The 24,269-nt window shown below is 37.5% G+C and overlaps 1 protein-coding gene across 1 annotated transcript in view; it reads right to left on the minus strand.

Annotated features, from left to right (window-relative positions):
* The window catches only part of TRHDE (thyrotropin releasing hormone degrading enzyme), a 1,764,002-nt gene that overhangs the window by 30,614 nt on the left and 1,709,119 nt on the right, over positions 1 to 24,269 (minus strand). The gene's annotated exons all lie outside the window — the stretch shown is intronic.

A 24,269-nucleotide genomic window follows, 5' to 3' on the forward strand; every position in this document is an offset into this window, starting at 1 on the left:
CACATGCACAGAAGTGACAGCAACAAACTTGAGTTTCACAGATTAAATTATCCCAGGAGAGGAAGCAGAAGGGACTGATAAATTGTTACATTACCTTTCAAAGGCAAGCTGTTATTAACCTATACAAGTCAATTATTTTTTATTTATAGAACAAAAGAAGAACCCAGATTTTTAAAAGGAATAATATAGTTGCTTTAGGGATAAAAAAAAAGCAACCATAATTAAGAAAAAGTCCTTAACTATGATGACAACAATATTTTAAAATTTAAAATAATAATTGTTTTATAAATCAACTTATTAGTGTGCCTTTAAAGGGATAGTATAGTCAAAATTTAACTTTTATGATTCAGATAGAGGATGCAATTTTAAGCAATTTTCTAATTTACTCCTATTATCAATTTTTCTTCATTCTCTTGATATCTTTATTTTAAAAAGCTGGAATGTAAGCTTAGAAGCCAACCCATTTTTGGTTCAGCATCTGGATAGTGCTTGCTGATTAGTGTCTAAATGTAGCCATCCAATCAGCAAGCGCTATCCAGGTGCTGAACCAAAAATGGGCTGGCTCCTAGACTTACTTTCCAGCTTTAAATAAAGATACCAAGAGAACAAAGAAAAATTGCTAATAGAAGTAAATTAGAAAGTTACTTAAAATTGCATGCTCTGTCTGAATCATGGACATTTATTTTTGACTAGACTATCCCTTTAATGTATTATTATTATTATTATTATTATTATTGTTATTATTAACTACTACTGTTAATAATAATAATAATAATAAAAATAGTAATAATAAAAATACAAACAAGTATTAATATTAGCATTATTTATAAATAACATCTATTCTGTAGTTCTTTGACTATAGCTAAACAGGGGGGTGTCAGTCACAATCCTTTAGAAAAACTTATCTAATGATTTATCCACAAAATCAACATATACTTTAATGATGAGTGTTGTAAAAAAATAATTTTATATTCTAAATATCAACAAGTACCGAGCTTTTAACCGGAAACAGTAAACATTTTACAAATAGTGGTAGACTACTGTAAAGACCTCACAATTTCCAGACATCTTCAGAAATTATTCTAATAGAATTTTTTTTTTTTTTTTAAGTAATTCAAAATCAGGAGTTATAGTTATGTCAGAAGCAGATGGTTGTAGACTTCTACAACATACATTTTAGAACTAGAAATTATAATGAAAGAATAATTTATCTATCAGAAAAACACTTTGGAATACTGATATATGTCAAAAATACATGTGCTTTTAAGTAATAATTTGATGCATCATTTTCAAGATAAAGTTTAAAGAAGAACAAATAGGTGATTCATGTATGATAATTAGGTTAAACTATATTCATCTGTAGGACATATGTATATTTATATAAATTAATAAAATAAGCCCCAAATAGTATATAAATTACTAAGAAACAAAACCCTCTTAAATCTTTATTATTTATTATCCTTATATTTCTAGGTTGTTGTCATTCTTTTATATATAATGGCATACTAATGAGGTATATTTACTTCCATGGGTTACTTGGTAATTAATTACAACACTTCCAGGCTACAACTAAATACCTGTTACCAACAGCTTCTAAAGAGAAAGCTTTCTATATCAGCAGAATAATCCATTCATATTCCTATTCATTTCATACAATCTGTCAACTGTTTATTAAATATCATTTTTAGAATATTCTCAGCGTTATGCTCTGCGGCACGCAGAGAATTAGGAATTTGTAAACCTTATGCTAATATTCATCACTACAGTAACTTTAAAACTTTTTTTTTATTATTGTCTGAAATTTCAATTTCTTCATATTTTCTTTATTTGGCTATTTCCTCCATCTGCAATTCCAATAATAGGCCAGCTGAACAGCTGTCTGAACAACCCTGCAGCAAACCTGTCATTACTAGTCTTTCTTGTCCATCCTTTTTCATCTACTCAAGCTTACATACATTTCTGTACGTTATGTCAGGCATACAAAATGTTCATAGCATTGATATCAAGATTTCTAGCTAGGCTTTAACGCAAATATATTTTGCATAGAAGACATGAAAAATACTTCCTTAGTTTATGGACATAGTGAAAGAATATTCTCTGTAAACCTTTTTCACATAATCATGACAGTAACTGCTTTCTTTAACTTGAACCCATATTTTTAACTTTTTCAAATTTAACCTAATTATTTAACTTACTTGTATATTTTGCGTTTTTGTAAATATTTTTAAATGCTATGAGAAATATAATTAAAAAGGGCTGTTAAAATATTATTTTGAAATAATTTACCATGTAACAAGGCTGTTCATTTTACTATATTTTCTATAAACAAATGATAAAAAGGTGGTTAGGAAAGAAGAAAGTATGCAACAGAAAAAAATATATATTGAAAGCTTTGATTAAAGAGCTTTGGGCTGACATTCATTATAGAGAAAAAACAAGGTTCGCAACAGTGGAGTAAATGAAGACCGGCAGAGAGATATGCAGGTAAAATCGTAATTTATTACATATCAAAAAGCGTACATACAATTGCAGGCACAGCAAACAGACCCCGCTGACGCGTTTCCCGCTTCACAAGCGGTTCATCAGAGCTGGGAGAAAAGTGTTATAGGCAGCTGTTAAATCTCAGGTAACAAATCTGAATAGCCAATCAGCAAACAAAAGTCTCACCTTCGACTTAACCTTTTACACTCCATAAGCTTTTAAGTTGTAACTGTCTTTCAGCAACACGAAAAATGTCACAAAATCACTATAAGCATCACATAATAGTATTACATGTTAAAACTAAATAGAACACCTTTACTAAAATGAGTTAAATCAAAGTTTAGAATAACGGAACCCTAATACTAAGATGTTATGCAAAAGCTGCTACATTAAAGTAACATGTCTCACACAGAAGTAGCCAAATTGATATAAAAGTCAAATGCAAACTTTATTATATTACGGCAATCGTGGGGACATGACACAATGTTGCAACTTAGCAAAAAGAGAAAAAGGAGAAAAGCACATTGAACGAATGTAGATCTTAAATAAGATCAGTCAATATATAGTAACTGATATACTTAAAAGGACCATTAGCAAAAGACATTTGAAACTTAAGCATCTATAAACAATTTAATGTCACTAATTTTATTTATCCCTACTGGGGAACCTGTTTTGAGGGTATAAATCCAATATATTTCTCTTTTACTTAAGATCTTATATCTGTCCCATCCTCTAATGTTCGTTTTAACCTGTTCAATACCTTGAAACTGGAAATACCTGAATTTATCAATATGTTCAAAAAAATGCTTGGCCACTGGAGTTTTAGGTACCTCCGCCTCTAGGGACAAAAGATGTTCCCTAATCCTGTCCTTTAAGCCCCTAGAGGTGAGTCCCACATATTGAAAATTACAGTGTAGACAGGTGATAAGGTAAACAACAAAATTTGAGTTACAATTAATACGTCCCCTGATGTTATATATTTTACTGGTATTTGTAGACTGGAAAGTGTCTCCAACCAAAGCAAAATCACAAATCTTACATGGCCTCACACCACATTTATAAAAGCCACATTTCTTAGAAAGCCAATTGCTAGTTCTGCCTGTCAATGTTGTAGTGTTAATGTTAGAGTAAGAATTTAAATTCTTATTTATTCTATCACCTATAGTGTCCGATCTATAGGAGATAAAAACATAATTTATGCTTACCTGATAAATTTATTTCTCTTGTAGTGTAGTCAGTCCACGGGTCATCCATTACTGATGGGATTATATCTCTTCCCCAACAGGAAGTTGCAAGAGGATCACCCAAGCAGAGCTGCTATATAGCTCCTTCCCTCACATGTCATATCCAGTCATTCGACCGAAACAAGACGAGAAAGGAGAAACCATAGGGTGCAGTGGTGACTGGAGTTTAATTAAAAATTTAGATCTGCCTTAAAAGAGAGGGCGGGCCGTGGACTGACTACACTACAAGAGAAATAAATTTATCAGGTAAGCATAAATTATGTTTTCTCTTGTTAAGTGTAGTCAGTCCACGGGTCATCCATTACTTATGGGATACTAATACCAAAGCTAAAGTACACGGATGAAGGGAGGGACAAGGCAGGAACTTTAAACAGAGGGAACCACTGCCTGAAGTACCTTTCTCCCAAAAATCGCCTCCGAAGAAGCAAAAGTGTCAAATTTGTAAAACTTTGAAAAAGTGTGAAGTGAAGACCAAGTCGCAGCCTTGCAAATCTGTTCAACAGAAGCCTCATTTTTAATGGCCCAGGTGGAAGCCACAGCTCTAGTAGAATGAGCTGTAATTCTTTCAGGAGGCTGCTGTCCAGCAGTCTCATAGGCTAAACGTATTATGCTACGAAGCCAAAAAGAGAGAGAGGTAGCCAAAGCCTTTTGACCTCTCCTCTGTCCAGAGTAAACGACAAACAGGGAAGAAGTTTGACGAAAATCTTTAGTTGCCTGCAAATAGAACTTCAGGGCATGGACTACATCCAGATTATGCAAAAGTCGTTCCTTCTTTGAAGAAGGGTTAGGACACAATGATGGAACAACAATCTCTTGATTGGTATTCCTGTTAGAAACTACCTTAGGTAAGAACCCAGGTTTGGTACGCAGAACTACCTTGTCTGAATGAAAAATCAGATAAGGAGAATCACAATGTAAGGCAGATAACTCAGAGACTCTTCGAGCCGAGGAAATAGCCATCAAAAACAGAACTTTCCCAGATAACAGCTTAATATCAATGGAATGAAGGGGTTCAAATGGAACGCCTTGCAGGACGTTAAGAACTAAGTTTAAGCTCCACGGCGGAGCAACAGTCTTAAACACAGGCTTAATCCTAGTCAAAGCCTGACAAAAAGCCTGAACATCTGGAATTTCTGCCAGACACTTGTGTAGAAGAATAGACAGAGCAGAAATCTGTCCTTTTAACGGGATAAGCCCTTTTCTAAACCCTCTTGTAGAAAAGACAATATCCTAGGAATCCTAACCTTACTCCATGAGTAACTCTTGGATTCGCACCAATACAAATATTTACGCCATATCTTATGGAACATTCTTCTGGTAACAGGTTTCCTAGCCTGTATTAAGGTATAAATAACCGACTCCGAGAAGCCACGCTTTGATAGAATCAAGCGTTCAATCTCCATGCAGTCAGCCTCAGAGAAATTAGATTTGGATGGTTGAAAGGACCCTGAATTAGAAGGTCCTGCCTCAGAGGCAGAGACCATGGTGGACAGGACGACATGTCCACTAGGTCTGCATACCAGGTCCTGCGTGGCCACGCAGGCGCTATCAGAATCACCGATGCTCTCTCCTGTTTGATCTTGGCAATCAGTCGAGGAAGCATCGGAAATGGTGGAAACACATAAGCCATGTTGAAGACCCAAGGGGCTGTCATAGCATCTATCAGCACCGCTCCTGGGTCCCTGGACCTGGATCCGTAGCAAGGAAGCTTGGCGTTCTGGCGAGACGCCATGAGATCCAGATCTGGTTTGCCCCAACGATGAATCCGTTGAGCGAAGAACTCCGGATGAAGTTCCCACTCCCCCGGATGAAAAGTCTGGCGACTTAGAAAATCCGCCTCCCAGTTCTCCACGCCTGGGATGTAGATTGCTGACAGGTGGCAAGAGTGAGACTCTGCCCAGCGAATTATCTTTGAGACTTCCAACATTGCTAGGGAACTCCTGGTTCCCCCTTGATGATTGATGTAAGCCACAGTCGTGATGTTGTCCGACTGAAATCTGATGAACCTCAGAGTTGCTAACTGAGGCCAAGCTAGAAGAGCTTTGAATATTGCTCTTAACTCCAGAATATTTATTGGGAGGAGTTTCTCCTCCTGAGTCCATGATCCCTGAGCTGTCAGGGAATTCCAGACTGCGCCCCAACCTAGAAGGCTGGCATCTGTTGTTACAATCGTCCAATCTGGCCTGCGAAAGGTCATCCCCTTGGACAGGTGGGGCCGAGAAAGCCACCATAGAAGAGAATCTCTGGTCTCTTGGTCCAGATTTAGTAGAGGGGACAAATCTGAATAATCCCCATTCCACTGACTTAGCATGCACAATTGCAGCTGTCTGAGATGCAGTCGCGCAAATGGTACTATGTCCATTGCCGCTACCATTAAGCCGATTACTTCCATGCACTGAGCTACTGACGGGTGTGGAATGGAATGAAGGGCACGGCAAGCATTTAGAAGTTTTGATAACCTGGCCTCCGTCAGGTAAATTTTCATCTCTACAGAATCTATAAGAGTCCCTAGGAAGGGAACCCTTGTGAGTGGTAATAGAGAACTCTTTTCCACGTTCACCTTCCACCCATGCGACCTCAGAAATGCCAGAACTATCTCTGTATGAGACTTGGCAGTTTGAAAACTTGACGCTTGTATCAGAATGTTGTCTAGGTACGGAGCCACCGCTATGCCTCGCGGTCTTAGTACCGCCAGAAGTGAGCCCAGAACTTTTGTAAAGATTCTTGGAGCCGTAGCTAACCCGAAGGGAAGAGCTACAAACTGGTAATGCCTGTTTAGGAAGGCAAATCTTAGGTACCGATAATGATCCTTGTGAATCGGTATGTGAAGGTAGGCATCCTTTAAGTCCACAGTGGTCATGTATTGACCCTCTTGGATCATGGGTAGGATGGTTCGAATAGTTTCCATTTTGAATGATGGAACTCTTAGGAATTTGTTTAGGATTTTTAAGTCCAAGATTGGTCTGAAGGTTCCCTCTTTCTTGGGAACCACAAACAGATTTGAATAGAATCCCTGCCCGTGTTCCGTCCGCGGAACTGGGTGGATCACCCCCATTAGTAAGAGGTCTTGTACACAGCGTAGAAACGCCTCTTTCTTTATTTGGTTTGCTGATAACCTTGAAAGATGAAATCTCCCTTGTGGAGGAGAAGCTTTGAAGTCCAGAAGATATCCCTGAGATATGATCTCCAACGCCCAGGGATCCTGGACATCTCTTGCCCAAGCCTGGGCGAAGAGAGAAAGTCTGCCCCCCACTAGATCCATTTCCAGATAGGGGGCCCTCTCTTCATGCTGTCTTAGGGGCAGCAGCAGGTTTTCTGGCCTGCTTGCCCTTGTTCCAGGCCTGGTTAGTTTTCCAGCCCTGTCTGTAACGAGCAACAGCTCCTTCCTGTTTTGGAGCGGAGGAAGTTGATGCTGCTCCTGCCTTGAGGTTACGAAAGGCACGAAAATTAGACTGTTTGGCCTTTGATTTGTCCCTGTCCTGAGGTAGAGCATGGCCCTTACCTCCTGTAATGTCAGCGATAATTTCTTTCAAGCCGGGCCCGAATAAGGTCTGCCCTTTGAAAGGAATATTAAGCAATTTAGATTTAGAAGTCACGTCAGCTGACCAGGATTTAAGCCATAGCGCTCTGCGCGCTTGGATGGCGAATCCGGAGTTCTTAGCCGTAAGTTTGGTTAAATGTACGACGGCATCAGAAACAAATGCGTTAGCTAGCTTAAGTGCTTTAAGCTTGTTCATAATTTCATCCAATGGAGCTGTGCGAATGGCCTCTTCCAGAGACTCAAACCAGAATGCCGCCGCAGCAGTGACAGGCGCAATGCATGCAAGGGGCTGTAAGATAAAACCTTGTTGAACAAACATTTTCTTAAGGTAACCTTCTAATTTTTTATCCATTGGATCTGAAAAGGCACAACTATCCTCCACCGGAATAGTGGTACGCTTAGCTAAAGTAGAAACCGCTCCCTCCACCTTAGGGACCGTCTGCCATAAGTCTCGTGTGGTGGGGTCTATAGGAAACATTTTCCTAAATATGGGAGGAGGGGAAAAAGGCACACCGGGTCTATCCCACTCCTTGCTAATAATCTCTGTAAGCCTTTTAGGTATAGGAAACACGTCAGTACACACCGGTACCGCATAGTATCTATCCAACCTACATAATTTTTCTGGAATTGCAACCGTGTTACAATCATTCAGAGCCGCTTATACCTCCCCAAGCAATATGCGGAGGTTCTCAAGCTTAAATTTAAAATTAGAAATCTCTGAATCCAGTCTCCCTGGATCAGATCCATCACCCACAGAATGAAGCTCTCCGTCTTCATGTTCTGCAAATTGTGACGCAGTATCGGACATGGCTCTCACATCATCAGCACGCTCTGTCCTTAACCCAGAGCTATCACGCTTGCCTCTTAATTCTGGCAATTTAGATAATACTTCTGTCATAACAGTAGCCATGTCTTGCAAAGTAATTTGTAAGGGCCTCCCTGATGTACTTGGCGCCACAAAATCACGCACCTCCTGAGCGGGAGGCGAAGGTACTGACACATGAGGAGAGTTAGTCGGCATAACTTCCCCCTCGTTGTCTGGTGATAATTTCTTTGCATGTAAAGACTGACTTTTATTTAAAGTTACATCAATGCATTTAGAACACAACCTTCTATGGGGCTCCACATTGGCCTTCATACATAGTGAACAAACAGATTCATCTGTGTCAGACATGTTTAAAGAGACTAGCAATGAGACTAGCAAGCTTGGAAAATACTTTTCAAATAAATTTACAAGCAATATAAAAAACGCTACTGTGCCTTTAAGAAGCACAAAAAGCTGTCACAGTTGAAATAACAATGAACCAAATTAGTTATAGCAACCAAATTTTCACAGTAAATGTATTAAGTTAGCAAAGGATTGCACCCACCAGCAAATGGATGATTAACCCCTCAATACCCAAAAACGGATAATAATTTAATAATTAACGTTTTTATCACAGTCAAACACACTGTCACAGGTCTGCTGTGACTGATTACCTCCCTCAAAATGAATTTTGAAGACCCCTGAGCTCTCTAGAGACGTCCTGGATCATGGAGGATGAAGTAGGAAGATTGTGACTGAATTTTTACTTCGCAAAAAAGCACTAAAATAGGCCCCTCCCACTCATATTACAACAGTGGGGAAGCTCAGTTAACTGTTTCTATGCAGAAACAAAAGTTAGCCATGTGGTAAAAATCATGCCCCAATAAGTTTTATCACCAAGTACCTCACAAAAAACGATTAACATGCCAGTAAACATTTTGAACATACATTTTAAAAGTTATGAAGTGTTATTAATAAGCCTGCTACCAGTCGCTTTTACTGCAGTTAAGGCTCACACATTACTTCAGTATTAACAGTATTTTCTGAGTCAAATTCCATTCCCTAGAAAAATACTTCAGTGTACACACATTCCTCAGCCTAATACCAGTCGCTACCACTGCATTTAAGGCTGAACTTACATTACATTGGTATCAGCAGTAATTTCTCAGTCAATTCCATTGCTTAGAAAAATAATTTACTGCACATACCTCGTTTGCAGGGGGGCCCTGCATGCTATTCCCCTTTTCTGAAGTTACCTCACTCCTCAGAATGTGCGAGAACAGCCAGTGGATCTTAGTTACGTCTGCTAAGATCATAGAAAACGCAGGCAGATTCTTCTTCTAATGCTGCCTGAGAACAAACAGCACACTCCGGTGCCATTTAAACTAACAAACTTTTGATTGAAGAAATAAACTAAGTTTAAAAACACCACAGACCTCTCACAACGACCTATCTTTAGTTAGCTTGCAAGAGAATGACTGGGTATGACAAGTGAGGGGAGGAGCTATATAGCAACTCTGCTTGGGTGATCCTCTTGCAACTTCCTGTTGGGGAAGAGATATAATCCCATAAGTAATGGATGACCCGTGGACTGACTACACTTAACAAGAGAAATTACAATTTTTTGACAAAAATCTCAGATCTTCATCCATATCTAAAAGGGGTAACCTTTTCTTAATGATGTTACATATAGCATCATACTGATTGCTGTATTTGGTTATAAAGTTAACACTATTGCTACACTGATTTCTAGCATTATTTCTTAATCTCTGTTTATCCTTAAGTAGTTTACTTCTATCAAAGCCAGAAACCAAAGTAGCAATATCATTTAGCTCCCCTATATTATAAACTCTGTCCACCAAACGTGAAGTCAAATCTCTAGCATGTTTCCAATACATACCCAATGAGCTACAATTGCGCATTAGCCTGATGTACTGTCCCTTAGGGATCCCCTTTTTCAGATGCTTGGTATGTGATGAGTCAGCTCTGAGAATAGTATTCCCAGAGATATCTTTCCTATACACTTCAGTGACAATAGATTCATCTTTGTGTCCTATAAGTACATCTAAATATGGTATACTGTCCCTAGAAACATTATAGGTAAAACTGAGGTTATTATCATTTATATTGAGATCATCAACAAAATTCTTCAAGTTATTCTCTTCACCTCCCCAAATTAACAAGATATCATCGATATATCTGGTATATAACTTGATATTATCTTTATAGAGGTTCTCATTTCCAAAAATCTTTCTGGTTTCAAAATCTGCTAGATATAAATTGGCATACGAGGGGGCAAATGTTGCCCCCATCGCTGTCCCTCTAAGTTGCAGATAAAACTCACCATTGTACATGAAGTAGTTATAATGTAATAAGAATGATATAGCTTCTAGTATAAATTCAATTAATCTATCATCATACCCAGAGTATCTGACAAGCATTCTTTGAATAGCACTTAATCCCTGTTCATGCGGTATGCATGAATATAAAGAAACTGCATCTATTGTAGAAAAAACATAACCCTCCTTCCATTCAAACTGTTGAATAGATCTGAGTAGATGTTTAGTATCTCTCAAAAATCCAGGTAGTGATTGAACTATTGGCTGTAGCTGTACATCTACCCATTGGCCCAATCTTTCCCCCAGGGAGCCAATAGCTGAAATTATTGGTCTCCCTGGGGGATTGACTAACGACTTATGTATTTTGGGTAAATACTTGAACACAGGTATTCTAGGTTGTTCAACAAAAATTGAATCAGCTATTTTAACAGTGAACACAGCATTTTCTATTCCTTGATCTAATAAATGTTCCAGTTCCCTTTGGAATTTGATGGTGGGATTGAAAGTGAGCTTCTTATAGGTTTCAACATCACCCAACTGGCAATATACTTCCTTATTGTAGTCTACCTTATCTAACACAACTATGGACCCCCCCTTATCTGAATTGACTATCATCAGATCAGGATTAGAACTCAATTGGTTCAATGCAAAAATTTCTTTTTTATTCAAGTTACTACACTTGGAGGTATTTTTAGTTGTATCATTACTTTGTTTCAAAGATAATTCTACTAAATCTTGTTCAAGAATTGAATGAAACAACTCAATCGCATCATTACGTGCCTGTACTGGATAAAAAGTACTAGACTTAGGTTTCAACATTGGTTGTTGTTTAAAAACAACTCCAGAACAAGAATCAACACTTTGTAGCTCACAAAGTGTTGCAACATCACACAGTTCTTTAAAATTACAGTTATCACTAATGGCAATCGTGTCTCTCATATCATCATTTAACTTACTTGTATATTTTGCGTTTTTGTAAATATTTTTAAATGCTATGAGAAATATAATTAAAAAGGGCTGTTAAAATATTATTTTGAAATAATTTACCATGTAACAAGGCTGTTCATTTTACTATATTTTCTATAAACAAATGATAAAAAGGTGGTTAGGAAAGAAGAAAGTATGCAACAGAAAAAAAAAATATATTGAAAGCTTTGATTAAAGAGCTTTGGGCTGACATTCATTATAGCTATGCTGTGAGCAATGACAGTAATGAAAAAGGTTAGTGTAAGAGCTAATTACATACACGGTAGATAGTCAATGGAAGTGTCACATAGAGAGAATATTCGACAAAATGCCAGTAAAGCAGTAGTAAGAAAATAGATTGCAGGAAAGAGATTCAGTAAGTATGCAAAAAATTGTATTATACGGTAAATGTTAATGATAAAACATTAAGTAGGGATGCAAAATGTTGAGGATGAAATATTTGTATTTTCTTTGAATATTTTCAATCCAATTATTTTTCCCATTAAATAATGAGCCTCAAATTAGATAGATAGATAGATAGATAGATAGATAAAAGTGTAACATTAATATTATGCATCTATAAGTATCTCTTTAAATACTATAAAAATATTTTGAAAGAAATATAGTTGTATACTTTTTAAGTTTTATCTGATTAAGCATAAATAAGAGTACCATATATATCTATATTTGTAATTATCAATTTGTCTGTCTCTTACTGTCTCTGTTAACCCACCTGTTTATCTGTCTCTTTGTTTATCTATTTTCTAGATTTTTTTTTTTAACTTGTGCTCAACACTGAGAAAAGTTATTGAAAGCAACGCATTATCTACAGTTAAGAAATGACATTCAATATTATTTTATTGTCATTTCTTTTCGTTCTTCTATCTACCTATCTATCTATCTATCTTTTGACTTGCGAATCTTGTGGAATACAGTATACAGGTCTCACTACTAGGGAAGCAAGAGACAGGATTCGAGAGCACATCACTAATATTAAAGCAGGTAAACTCACAACTCCCCTAGTACAACATTTCAAAACCAAACACAACAAAAGTGTAAGTTCACTAAGATGGACTGTTATTGAGCAAGTGAAATGTAAAAAGAGAGGGGGGATAGAGAAAACCTACTAGCTAAGAGAGAGGTGTTCTGGATACACAGGCTAAGGACCAGAGTTCCCAAAGGATTAAATTCAGAATTCGATTTGATAAATTTCTGGGAATAAATTGGCTTGGTTCCTGTGTACTCGGGACACCTCTCTCTCTCTCTCTCTCTCTCTCTCTCTTATTTCACACATTCACACTGTAAAGTAATGTCAACTTTTATTAATATATATTTTTTTAAAATTTTCATTTTTAATTTTCAATTTTGATCTTTGTAACAACATAGAATATTCTTCAGTTAATCTCAAAGTAATAGGTTTTTGTAATGTTCTTTCCACTTAACTAATCAAAGCATAGGTTAGGATTTTCTAATGTTAATTCATATGACTATGCAAGGGTAGTATTGAAAGAAATTTACTAGTATTGAAGAAGTATGAAAGTTTGAAGTTCAACAGATATTAACAATGTCTAAGCTGACTTGTTTGTTAAACCAGATCGGTTACAAAAGTGCCTTAATAGACAGACACACTAGACTATGTTTTTAACCAATCACAATGAGCACAGATGTATAAGAGGTTAATTGGGGAGAGACACTACAGCTAAGATTACGGCCAGAAGGGCCGAAACATGTCAGCAGTTTGTTCTCTATGTGTGTTTGCCTAGGCACAGTTTGTCACATATTTGCTACCTGCTTACTATTGGAAGTTTACTACAGCTGTCAATAAAGCAGTTTTATTTGCATATGAACGCTGGTGCTGCTTCATCTATTACACATTCATATCTACCTATCTATCTATCTATCTATCTATCTATCTATCAAAAATGTTTCCACTTTGAAAATTAAAATCACAATTTTAAAGCAAACTCAAATACTTATTACCCTTACATGGCTTATATTGCTGTATGGCACAGACTTATTTGTAAAGAAGAGGGCAGTTTGGCAGAGCAGAATAATTATGAGGACTGAAACACATGAGCTGTGAAGCAATAAAGGTGAGCATGTTTATGTGTGTGTCTGTATATATGTATATATGAATGTATGTATAGATGTAGGTGTTTATATATGTTGTCTATAAATTTGTGCTTGCATTCATGCACACATATGTGTGTGTATATGCATGTGTATAACCCATTTTTGGCCATTGTAATCGGAATCTATTTTACTGGGAGATCATATGCAAAGCTTGATCATCCCAAAGATTAGAGAAAAGCAGTACTCAGGGAATAACTGAGTCTGCTACATTATTTCTGCATAGTAACAGAGTAGATGAGATTGAAGACAGAAGTCCATGGAGTTCAACCTATACAGATACTATCTGAATTACAACGAAAGCTCATATTAAGCTTAATTTAATCCCATTTAAATTTGTGACCTATTTAACACAAGCAATCATATCCCTGAATTCTGTTTAAGCGAACCTTCATTCAATTTCCCTTTTAGCTTGATAAACTATTGTATGCAATTGGTGTATGTCAAACCTTTGGGCAAGTATAGCAAGTAATGAGACAATGAACCCAGAATGTAAAGCAGAAACACTTTTGCCCATCTAGTGGGACCATCATTCCAAACTGTGAATCTAAAATTCTTTTGTGAAACAGCAACTGTTTAATACCCTTGTGGGTTAATTCTGATCGTAGCACTTAGGACTCAACTGTGCTGATAAGACCTTCACCTCTCTCGACACACAGCAAAAAAATCCTCCTGAGAACCCATCCAGGTTAAATTTGCTATGCTAAGAGTTTGAGCCTAATAACAGCCACCCAATCAAAACTGCTACATAAAAGTATACATTTGAAGAATTAGTGTAGCGTGTATCTCATGTAATGGAGGCCCCCACTGACAGGCATGTAATCATGCTGCTGTCAGTAAGATACGCACAGTAACAGCCCAGGACACAACTGCCATACAGGGTGGGGCATGTATCTTTAAAGGGATAATGACATACAGAGGTCTTTAACTGGTTAAATAGAGTAGCTAAAGAAGGGGTGAGATCCTCAAAATGTCACTGTATCTGATTTGTGCAGAATAAAGCACTTGAAAAATCCATTGCCAGCTTTCTCAGCACTTTACATAATTCTCAGCTCACACCTTGATGGCATAGTTGCCAGTTTTCCCATTTTTCCCGGGACCGTCCCATTTTTCGGCTGCCTTTTAAGCTTGTCCCTTGGTCAGTTAAGTCTGTATATATTTTATGTATATTGTGTCCAGTGCAGTACTGCAGTTTCTATGCTGTTCTGTTAAACTGAAACACATTATTTAAAAACACATTTTTAACACATTATTTGATGTTTTACTTTGTGAATTTAATGTATTTTTGAAAAAATACACTCATTTAAAATCTGATGACTGCACGTTCCAAAAAAAGTTGAGACAGGGGCAATTTAGGACTAATAGCGATATGACAAGTTAAAATGAAAGGTGATGTGAAACAGGTGAGTCAATTGTGTAATCATAGTATATAACAAGCCTCCAAAAAAGGCCTAGTCCTTCAAGAGCAAGGATGGGTTGAGGCTTGCCAATTTGCCAGATGCCAATCTGCCAAATGCATCAGCGAGTAATCCAACACTTGGAGAACAACATTCCCCAAAGACAAATCGGTAGGATTGTGGGCATATCACATTCTACCATGCACAATATAATTAAACGATTCAAGTAATCTGGTCAAATCTTTGTGCGTAAAGGGCAAGACCAAAAATCACTTTTGAATGCGCGTTATCTCCGATTCCTCAGACATCACTGTCTCAAAAACTGTCATGAGTCATAATGGATATCCTGACATGGGCTCGGGAATACTTTTGTAAAACTTTTACAGTCAACACCATTTGCCGCTGTATCCACAGATGCAAGTTAAGGCTTTACTATGCAAAGCAGAAGCCATACATCAACACTGTCCAGAAGCGCCATCAACTTCTCTGGGCTTGGTCTCATCTGAGATGGACAGTAGCACAGTGGAATCGTGTTTTGTGGTCCGACAAGTCAACATTTCAAATTGTTTTTGGACAAAACAGCTGTTGTGTTCCGCTGGCCAATGAGGAAAAGGACCATCCAAGCTGTCCAAAAGTCAGAATCTGTCATGGTATGGGGATGTGTCAGTGCCCATGGCATGGGTAACTTGCACATCTGTGAGGGCACCATTAGAGCAGGAAGATATGTATACATTTTGGAACCACATATTCTGCCATCCAGATGTCATCTTTTCCAGGGACGGCCCTGCATTTTCCAGCAGGACAATGCCAAACCATATTCTGCCCATTTTCTGCACCCATATTCTGCATGCAGGTGCTAGCATGACCTGCCTGCAGTCCTGACCTGTCTCTGATTGAGAATGTGTGGTGCATTATGAAGCACAAAATAAGGCAATGAAGGCCCATTCAGTTGCACAGCTGAAGACATGTATAATGAATGAATGGGGGAAGATTCCACGCACCAAACTTAACCAACTGGTGTCTTCAGTGCCCAAACGCTAAATAAGTGTTATTAAAAGAAAAGGTGATGTAAACAGTCGACGGTCCCAACTTTTTTGGAGTGTGTTGCAGTCATCAGCTTTGAAATGAGTGTATATTTTAAAAAATACATTAAATTCACAAAGTAAAACATCAAATTATGTGTTAATAATGTGTTTTCAATATAGTAGAGGGTGAATTTAATTTTTATTTTTTGTGTGTGTTTTTTTGCATTTTCCACACTATCCTAACCATTTTCGAATTGGTGTTGTGTGTGTATATATATATATATATATATATATATATATATATATATAAATATATATATTGGGGCAAAAAAGTATTTAGTCAGCCACCAATTGTGCAAGTTCTCCCACTTAAGAAGATGAGAGAGGCCTGTCATTTTCATCATAGTCTCTCAACTATGAGAGACAAAATGTGGAAACAAATCTAGACAATCACATTGTCTGATTTGGAAAGAATTTATTTGCAAATTATGGTGGAAAATAAGTATTTGGTCAATATCAAAAGTTTATCTCAATACTTTGTTATATATCCTTTGTTTGCAATGACAGAGGTCAAACGTTTTCTGTAAGTCTTCACAAGGTTGTCACACACTGTTGCTGGTATGTTGGCCCATTCGTGCATGCAGATCTCCTCTAGAGCAGTGATGTTTTGGGGCTGTCGCTGGGCAACACAGACTTTCAACTCCCTCCAAAGGATTTCTATGGGGTTGAGATCTGGAGACTGACTAGGCCACTCCAGGACCTTTAAATGCTTCTTACGAAGCTACTCCTTCATTGCCCGGGTGGTGTGTTTGGGATCATTGTCATGCTGAAAGACCCAGTCATGTTTCATCTTCAATGCCCTTGCTGATGGAAGGAGGTTTGCACTCAAAATCTCACGATACATGGATCCATTCATTATTTCATGTACATGGATCAGGCGTCCTGTTCCCTTTGCAGATAAACAGCCCCAAAGCATGATGTTGCCACCCCCATGCTTCACAGTAGGTATGGTGTTTCTACCAAACAGTTCTACTTTGGTTTCATCTGACAATATGACAATCTCCCAATCCACTTCTGGATCATCCAAATGCTCTCTAGCATACTTCAGATGGTCCTGGACATGTACTGGCTTAAGCAGGGGGACACGTCTGGGAATGCAGGATCTGAGTCCCTGGCAGTGTAGTGTGTTACTGATGGTAGCCTTTGTTATGTTGGTCCCAGCTCTCTGCAGGTCATTCACTAGGTCCCCCGTGTGGTTCTGGGATGTTAGCTCACCATTCTTGTGATCATTTTGACCCCATGGGATGAGATCTTGTGTGGAGCCCCAAATCGAGGGAGATTATCAGTGGTCTTGTATGTCTTCCATTTTCTAATTATTGCTCCCACAGTTGATTTCTTCAGACCAAGCTGCTTGCCTATTGCAGATTCAGTCTTCCCAGCCTGGTGCAGGTCTACAATTTTGTTTCTGGTGTCCTTCGACAGCTCTTTGGTCTTCACCATAGTGGAGTTTGGAGTGTGACTGTTTGCGGTTGTGGACAGGTATCTTTTATACTGATAACAAGTTCAAACAGGTGCCATTAATACAGGTAATGAGTGGAGGACAGGGGAGTCTCTTAAAGAAGAAGATACAGGTCTATGAGAGCCAGAAATCTTGCTTGTTTGTAGGTGACTAAATACTTATTTTCCACCATAATATGCAAATACATTCTTTCCAAATCAGACAATGTGATTGTCTGGATTTGTTTCCACATTTTGTCTTTCATAGTTGAGGTATACCTATGATGAAAATTACAGGCCTCTCTCATCTTCTTAAGTGGTAGAACTTGCACAATTGGTTGCTGACTAAATACTTTTTTGCCCCACTGTATGTATATATATATATATATATATATATATATATATATATATATATATATATATATATATATACACATATATATATATATATATATATATATATATATATATACACATATATATATATATATATATATATATATATATATATATATATATATATATATATATATATATAAAAAATACCAAGGAGGTTAGGAGTGAAAGGTGATGAAGGGCATATCAATAGCTTTGCACAATTTGTAACATGTAATTTACCCCATGTATAATGAGGCTTTGTTTAGCAGGGGCTTAACACATCAGGTTTTTAATGTGCTGTAAATGGAATTCACATAACATACACAAATACCTGATTTACTGGAGCATGTATGGGTCTTTTTACCTTTTGCCCACAATCACTGCAGCAGCAAAATTAAAAATATTAATTGTTACCTCATAAAATTCCACCTACTTTTGAAACTTTCAATAGTATCTTAGCAAAAGTAAAACATAAAAACAAATCCTCAACATACCTGCATATATTGTTCTCAGCCGCCCCAAGATAGCAGTTAGCAGGTTAAACATTATATTATGCATACATAAAAGAGACAGAATCACTCAACCTGGAAATGAACAATAGCATAATAACTTGTTCTATGGCAAGCTACAACCTTAGGAGCAGCCTCTTTTTGTTTAACATGTGCCTTTCCTAGAGAACAACATATATGCAGGATCAGATTGATATACTACAGGAAAGTTCTACTCTGTGAAAGACATTATTGGCTAAAAAGAAGCTGCACCCATTTTGTGAATCACCATAAAACAAGCTAATACATTTTTGAGCTGGTTGTTTCTTTCCTGACAATGTGCTTCTCTCTGTGTGTATCATGTCTCTATATGGGAAAAATGGGCAACCAAATGTGGACTCCAATCTCAGTGTGCTTAGAGGAAGATGGCTGCACCTAACTGATGAGGCACAATAAAGGCCAAAATGATCATCTGGGGTTGCAGTGTTCCTTGTTCAGAGAGGAATTGCCTGGTTTTTTAATGCTGAACTAAACGTAATAGGCGGGATCAGATCGATATGCTATAGGAAAGCTCTACTCCGTGAAAGGCAGCTGGTTGTTCATTTCTGAGAATGTGCTTCTCTCTCTGTATAGTATTATATTATAAATTAATTAATTTCAGGCTGTGTAACATCTATATAAACTGTGGTTTCCTGCTATACAGGTGATGAAGGGTTAATATTTTAACCCTTGATAGCTTATTTTGGTACTTGCTGTAAAGGTATTCTTTCTATGCCAGTGATGTGCTTGAGATTAAGGGAGGTGATGAAGGGCTTGTTGATTTAACCTTCATTAAAAGGGCTATAACATAAAGAAAATGCTTTTAATACGTTAGAGAAATTTTATTATTGCACTATTGCTTTCTTCTAGCCAAGTGTTTAAACCCCTCAAAAGTGATAAAACACATAATTAAAGTACGTTCCAGAGCAGCAACACACTGCTTGGAGCTAGTTAAACACATCTGGTGAGCCAATGACAAATGTGTGTAACCCCCAATAAACAGCCAGCTCCCAGTAGTGCATTGCTGCTTTTGAATTAAACGGGTTTGGGGGTAGCAGAGTTAAGTAAAGTACCAGGTATGATCTATATTCTCATATATTGGTTATAAACCTAATGTATTAATTTCAAGAATTCTTGGTTTCAATACCTGTTGTGAATTACTGGCTTAGAGCAACATACAACAACTAGTTAAACTAATTGTAACAAAGAATACAATAGAGTTTAAAAGAAAAAGCAGTTCCACAAATGTTAAGTAAGGGTTAACTCTGCTAAATCAGAGATTATCTAAATGTTAAAAACATTCAATATCATACATTTAGTCTTTATTAGAATCAACTAGGAACATACACACATACTGTAGCAAAAACACTTAAACTCAGTGGATTGCAAAATAGCAATCAATTGTAGAGAGAATAATAGGTAATATTTAACAGTCCTCAGTCTGGTAATTATTATAGTAAACTAAGCCTTTACAATCCGAGGGCTGTATTAATTTTTAATCTATTATAGGTAAAGACTAGAGGCTGTAATTCTTACCACTATGATTTCTAATATACCATTATTTACCACAAGAGTAAGCAAATTAAAAAAACGAAGAGGAGAGACAGAGCTGCTCCTGTCGGACCCCTGACACGTGTTTCACGAATGCTTCCTCAGAGGGGGTGTGGGCCGCTGCTACACAGCGTGATTTAATGCGACTGATTGCCTACCTCCTACACTTGATTGGTTGATGCGGTAAGTATTGTCAGCGCTGGACTGGATTGTCGAGCTATCAATCATTCTGACAGACTCCGACGTGTTAGGTGCTCATTACCGGACAATGGGTGTGTATAGACGAACAGGTCATAATAGATGTGGAACCAATCCTCGACTTGTAAGTCATGACATTCATGGGTGTGTTGTATTAAACGAATACCATTGGATGATCATGTAAACAATCTTCTATGCTTGCACAGAAATTCACAATATAACTTCAGAGATATATAACAGTGAACAGTACCATTTATTATACAATCTGACCACCAATTGCAGATAATGGTGAAAAGATGGTAAAAATGAAATATTGACTATGATCTAATCCTTTCATATAGACGGACTCAAAGTTACCGTTAATGTGTATTCTATCTAAACCATATATAACATATGTTTCTGTTGGTTCATATGGGTTCCTCCCCCAATGGTCCTAGATGTTCCGTGACAGATCACAATAAATGTACATACATGGGTCACTTAAAATATCATAAGTTGTATCAATAATTGTTCTATATTGGATTCGAACAATAAAGATTTTCATTGGGATATTTCATCTTTATGCATCAGAACATTAGTGAAGATAAATCGTATAAACTAGGTGGATTTTATTATGGCAATAAGGTCATACCTACAACACATTGTATGCAGTTTTACTATAGATTTTAGAGAATGATATCTTCATATCGATGAAGCATCTCTACAAAGTTGTTGGTTATTATATTTACAAAACACTCACGGCTAGATTTAGAGTTCTGCGGCCAAAGGTGTGCGTTAGCTACGCATGCTTTTTTTCCCCCGCACCTTTTAAATACTGCTGGTATTTAGAGTTCACAGAAGGGCTGCGTTTTCAGTGCGTTAGGCTCCATAAAAGGGAGCATAGAGCATATTTACCGCCACTGCAACTCTAAATACCAGGGTTGCTTACGGACGCGGCCAGCTTCAAAAACGTGCTCGTGCACGATTCCCCCATAGGAAACAATGGGGCTGTTTGAGCTGAAAAAAAACCTAACACCTGCAAAAAAGCAGCGTTAAGCTCCTAACGCAGCCCCATTGTTTCCTATGGGGAAACACTTCCTAAGTCTGCACCTAACACCCTAACATGTACCCCGAGTCTAAACACCCCTAGCCTTACACTTATTAACCCCTAATCTGCCGCCCCGCTATCGCTGACACCTGCATATTATTATTAACCCCTAATCTGCCGCTCTGTACACCGCCACAACCTACATTATACCTATGTACACCTAATCTGATGCCCCTAACACCGCCGACCCCTATATTATATTTATTAACCCCTAATCTGCCACCCCCGCTATCGCTGACCCCTGCATATTATTATTAACCCCTAATCTGCCGCTCCGTACACCGCCACAACCTACGTTATCCCTATGTACCCCTAATCTGCTGCCCCTAACACCGCCGACCCCTATGTTATATTTATTAACCGCTAATCTGCCGCCCCCGCTATCGCTGACCCCTGCATATTATTATTAACCCCTAATCTGCCGCTCCGTACACCGCCACAACCTACATTATCCCTCTGTACCCCTAATCTGCTGCCCCTAACACCGCCGACCCCTATATTATATTTATTAACCCCTAATCTGCCACCCCCAACGTCGCCTCGACCTACCTACAATAATTAACCCCTAATCTGCTGACCGGAACGCACCGCTACTCTAATAAATGTATTAACCCCTAAAGCTAAGTCTAACCCTAACACTAACACCCCCCTAAATTAAATATAATTTAAATCTAACGAAATAAATTAACTCTTATTAAATAAATTATTCCAAGTTAAAGCTAAATACATACCTGTAAAATAAACCCTAATATAGCTACAATATAAATTATAATTATATTGTAGCTATTTTAGGATTAATATTTATTTTACAGGCAACTTTGTAATTATTTTAACCAGGTACAATAGCTATTAAATAGTTAATAACTATTTAATAGTTACCTATTTAAAATAATTACAAAATTACCTGTAAAAGAAATCCTAACCTAAGTTACAATTAAACCTAACACTACACTATCAATAAATAAATTAAAATACCTACAATTATCTACAATTAAACCTAACACTACACTATCAATAAATTAATTAAATACAATACCTACAAATAAATACAATTAAATAAACTAACTAAAGTACAAAAAATAAAAAAGAACTAAGTTACAAAAAATAAAAAAATATTTACAAACATTAGAAAAATATTACAACAATGTTAAACTAATTATACCTACTCTAAGCCCCCTAATAAAATAAGAAAGACCCCCAAAATAAAAAAATGCCCTACCCTATTCTAAAATTAAAATAGAAAAGCTCTTTTACCTTACCAGCCCTGAAAAGAGCCCTTTGCGGGGCATGCCCCAAAGAATTCAGCTCTTTTGCCTGTAAAAAAAAACATACAATTCCCCCCCCCAACATTACAACCCACCACCCACATACCCCTAATCTAACCGAAACCCCCCTTAAATAAACCTAACACTAAGCCCCTGAAGATCTTCCTACCTTATATTCACCACGCCGGGTTCACCGATCGATCCAGAAGAGCCTCCGATGCCTTGATCCAAGCCCAAGCGGGGGCTGAAGATGTCCATGATTCGGCTGAAGTCTTCATTCAAGCGGGAGCTGAAGAGGTCCATGATCCGGCTGAAGTCTTCTATCAAGCGGCATCTTCAATCTTCTTTCTTCCGGATCCATGTTCATCCCGCCGACGCGGAACATCCTTCTTCACCGACGACTTCCCGACGAATGACGGTTCCTTTAAGGGACGTCATCCAAGATGGCGTCCCTCGAATTTCGATTGGCTGATAGGATTCTATCAGCCAATCGGAATTAAGTTAGGAAAATTTTGATTGGCTGATGGAATCAGCCAATCAGAATCAAGTTCAATCCGATTGGCTGATCCGATCAGCCAATCAGATTGAGCTCGCATTCTATTGGCTGTTCAGATCAGCCAATAGAATGCGAGCTCAATCTTATTGGCTGATCGGATCAGCCAATAGGATTGAACTTGAATCTGATTGGCTGATTCCATCAGCCAATCAGAATTTTCTTACCTTAATTCCGATTGGCTGATAGAATCCTATCAGTCAATCGGAATTCGAGGGACGCCATCTTGGATGACGTCCCTTAAAGGAACAGTCATTCTTCGGGAAGTCGTCGGTGAAGATGGATGTTCCGCGTCGGCGGGATGAACATGGATCCGGAAGAAAGAAGATTGAAGATGACGCTTGATAGAAGACTTCAGCCCGATCATGGACCTCTTCAGCTCCCGCTTGGATGAAGACTTCAGCCCGATCATGGACCTCTTCAGCTCCCGCTTAGATGAAGACTTCAGTCGGATCATGGACATCTTCAGCCCCCCGCTTGGGCTTGGATCAAGACATCGGAGGAGCTCTTCTGGATCGATCGGTGAACCCGGCGTGGTGAAGACAAGGTAGGGAGATCTTCAGGGGCTTAGTGTTAGGTTTATTTAAGGGGGGTTTGGGTTAGATTAGGGGTATGTGGGTGGTGGGTTGTAATATTGGGGGGGGTATTGTATGTTTTTTTTTTACAGGCAAAAGAGCTGAATTCTTTGGGGCATGCCCCGCAAAGGGCCCTTTTCAGGGCTGGTAAGGTAAAAGAGCTTTTCAATTTTAATTTTAGAATAGGGTAGGGCATTTTTTTATTTTGGGGGTCTTTGTTATTTTATTAGGGGGCTTAGAGTAGGTGTAATTAGTTTAAAATTGTTGTAATATTTTACTAATGTTTGTAAATATTTTATTATTTTTTGTAACTTAGTTCTTTTTTATTTTTGTACTTTAGTTAGTTTATTTAATTGTATTTATTTATAGATATTGTATTTAATTAATTTATTGATAGTGTAGTGTTAGGTTTAATTGTAGATAATTGTAGGTATTTTATTTAATTAATTTATTGATAGTGTAGTGTTAGGTTTAATTGTAACTTAGGTTAGGATTTATTTTACAGGTAATTTTGTAATTATTTTAACTAGGTAGCCATTAAATAGTTATTAACTATTTAATAGCTATTGTACCTGGTTTAAATAAATACAAAGTTGCCTGTAAAATAAATATTAATCCTAAAATAGCTACAATATAATTATAATTTATATTGTAGCTATAATAGGGTTTATTTTACAGGTAAGTATTTAGCTTTAAATAGGAATAATTTA

The sequence above is a fragment of the Bombina bombina genome, chromosome 6 (assembly GCF_027579735.1).
Source record: "Bombina bombina isolate aBomBom1 chromosome 6, aBomBom1.pri, whole genome shotgun sequence".
Classification (NCBI taxonomy): Eukaryota; Metazoa; Chordata; class Amphibia; order Anura; family Bombinatoridae; genus Bombina; species Bombina bombina.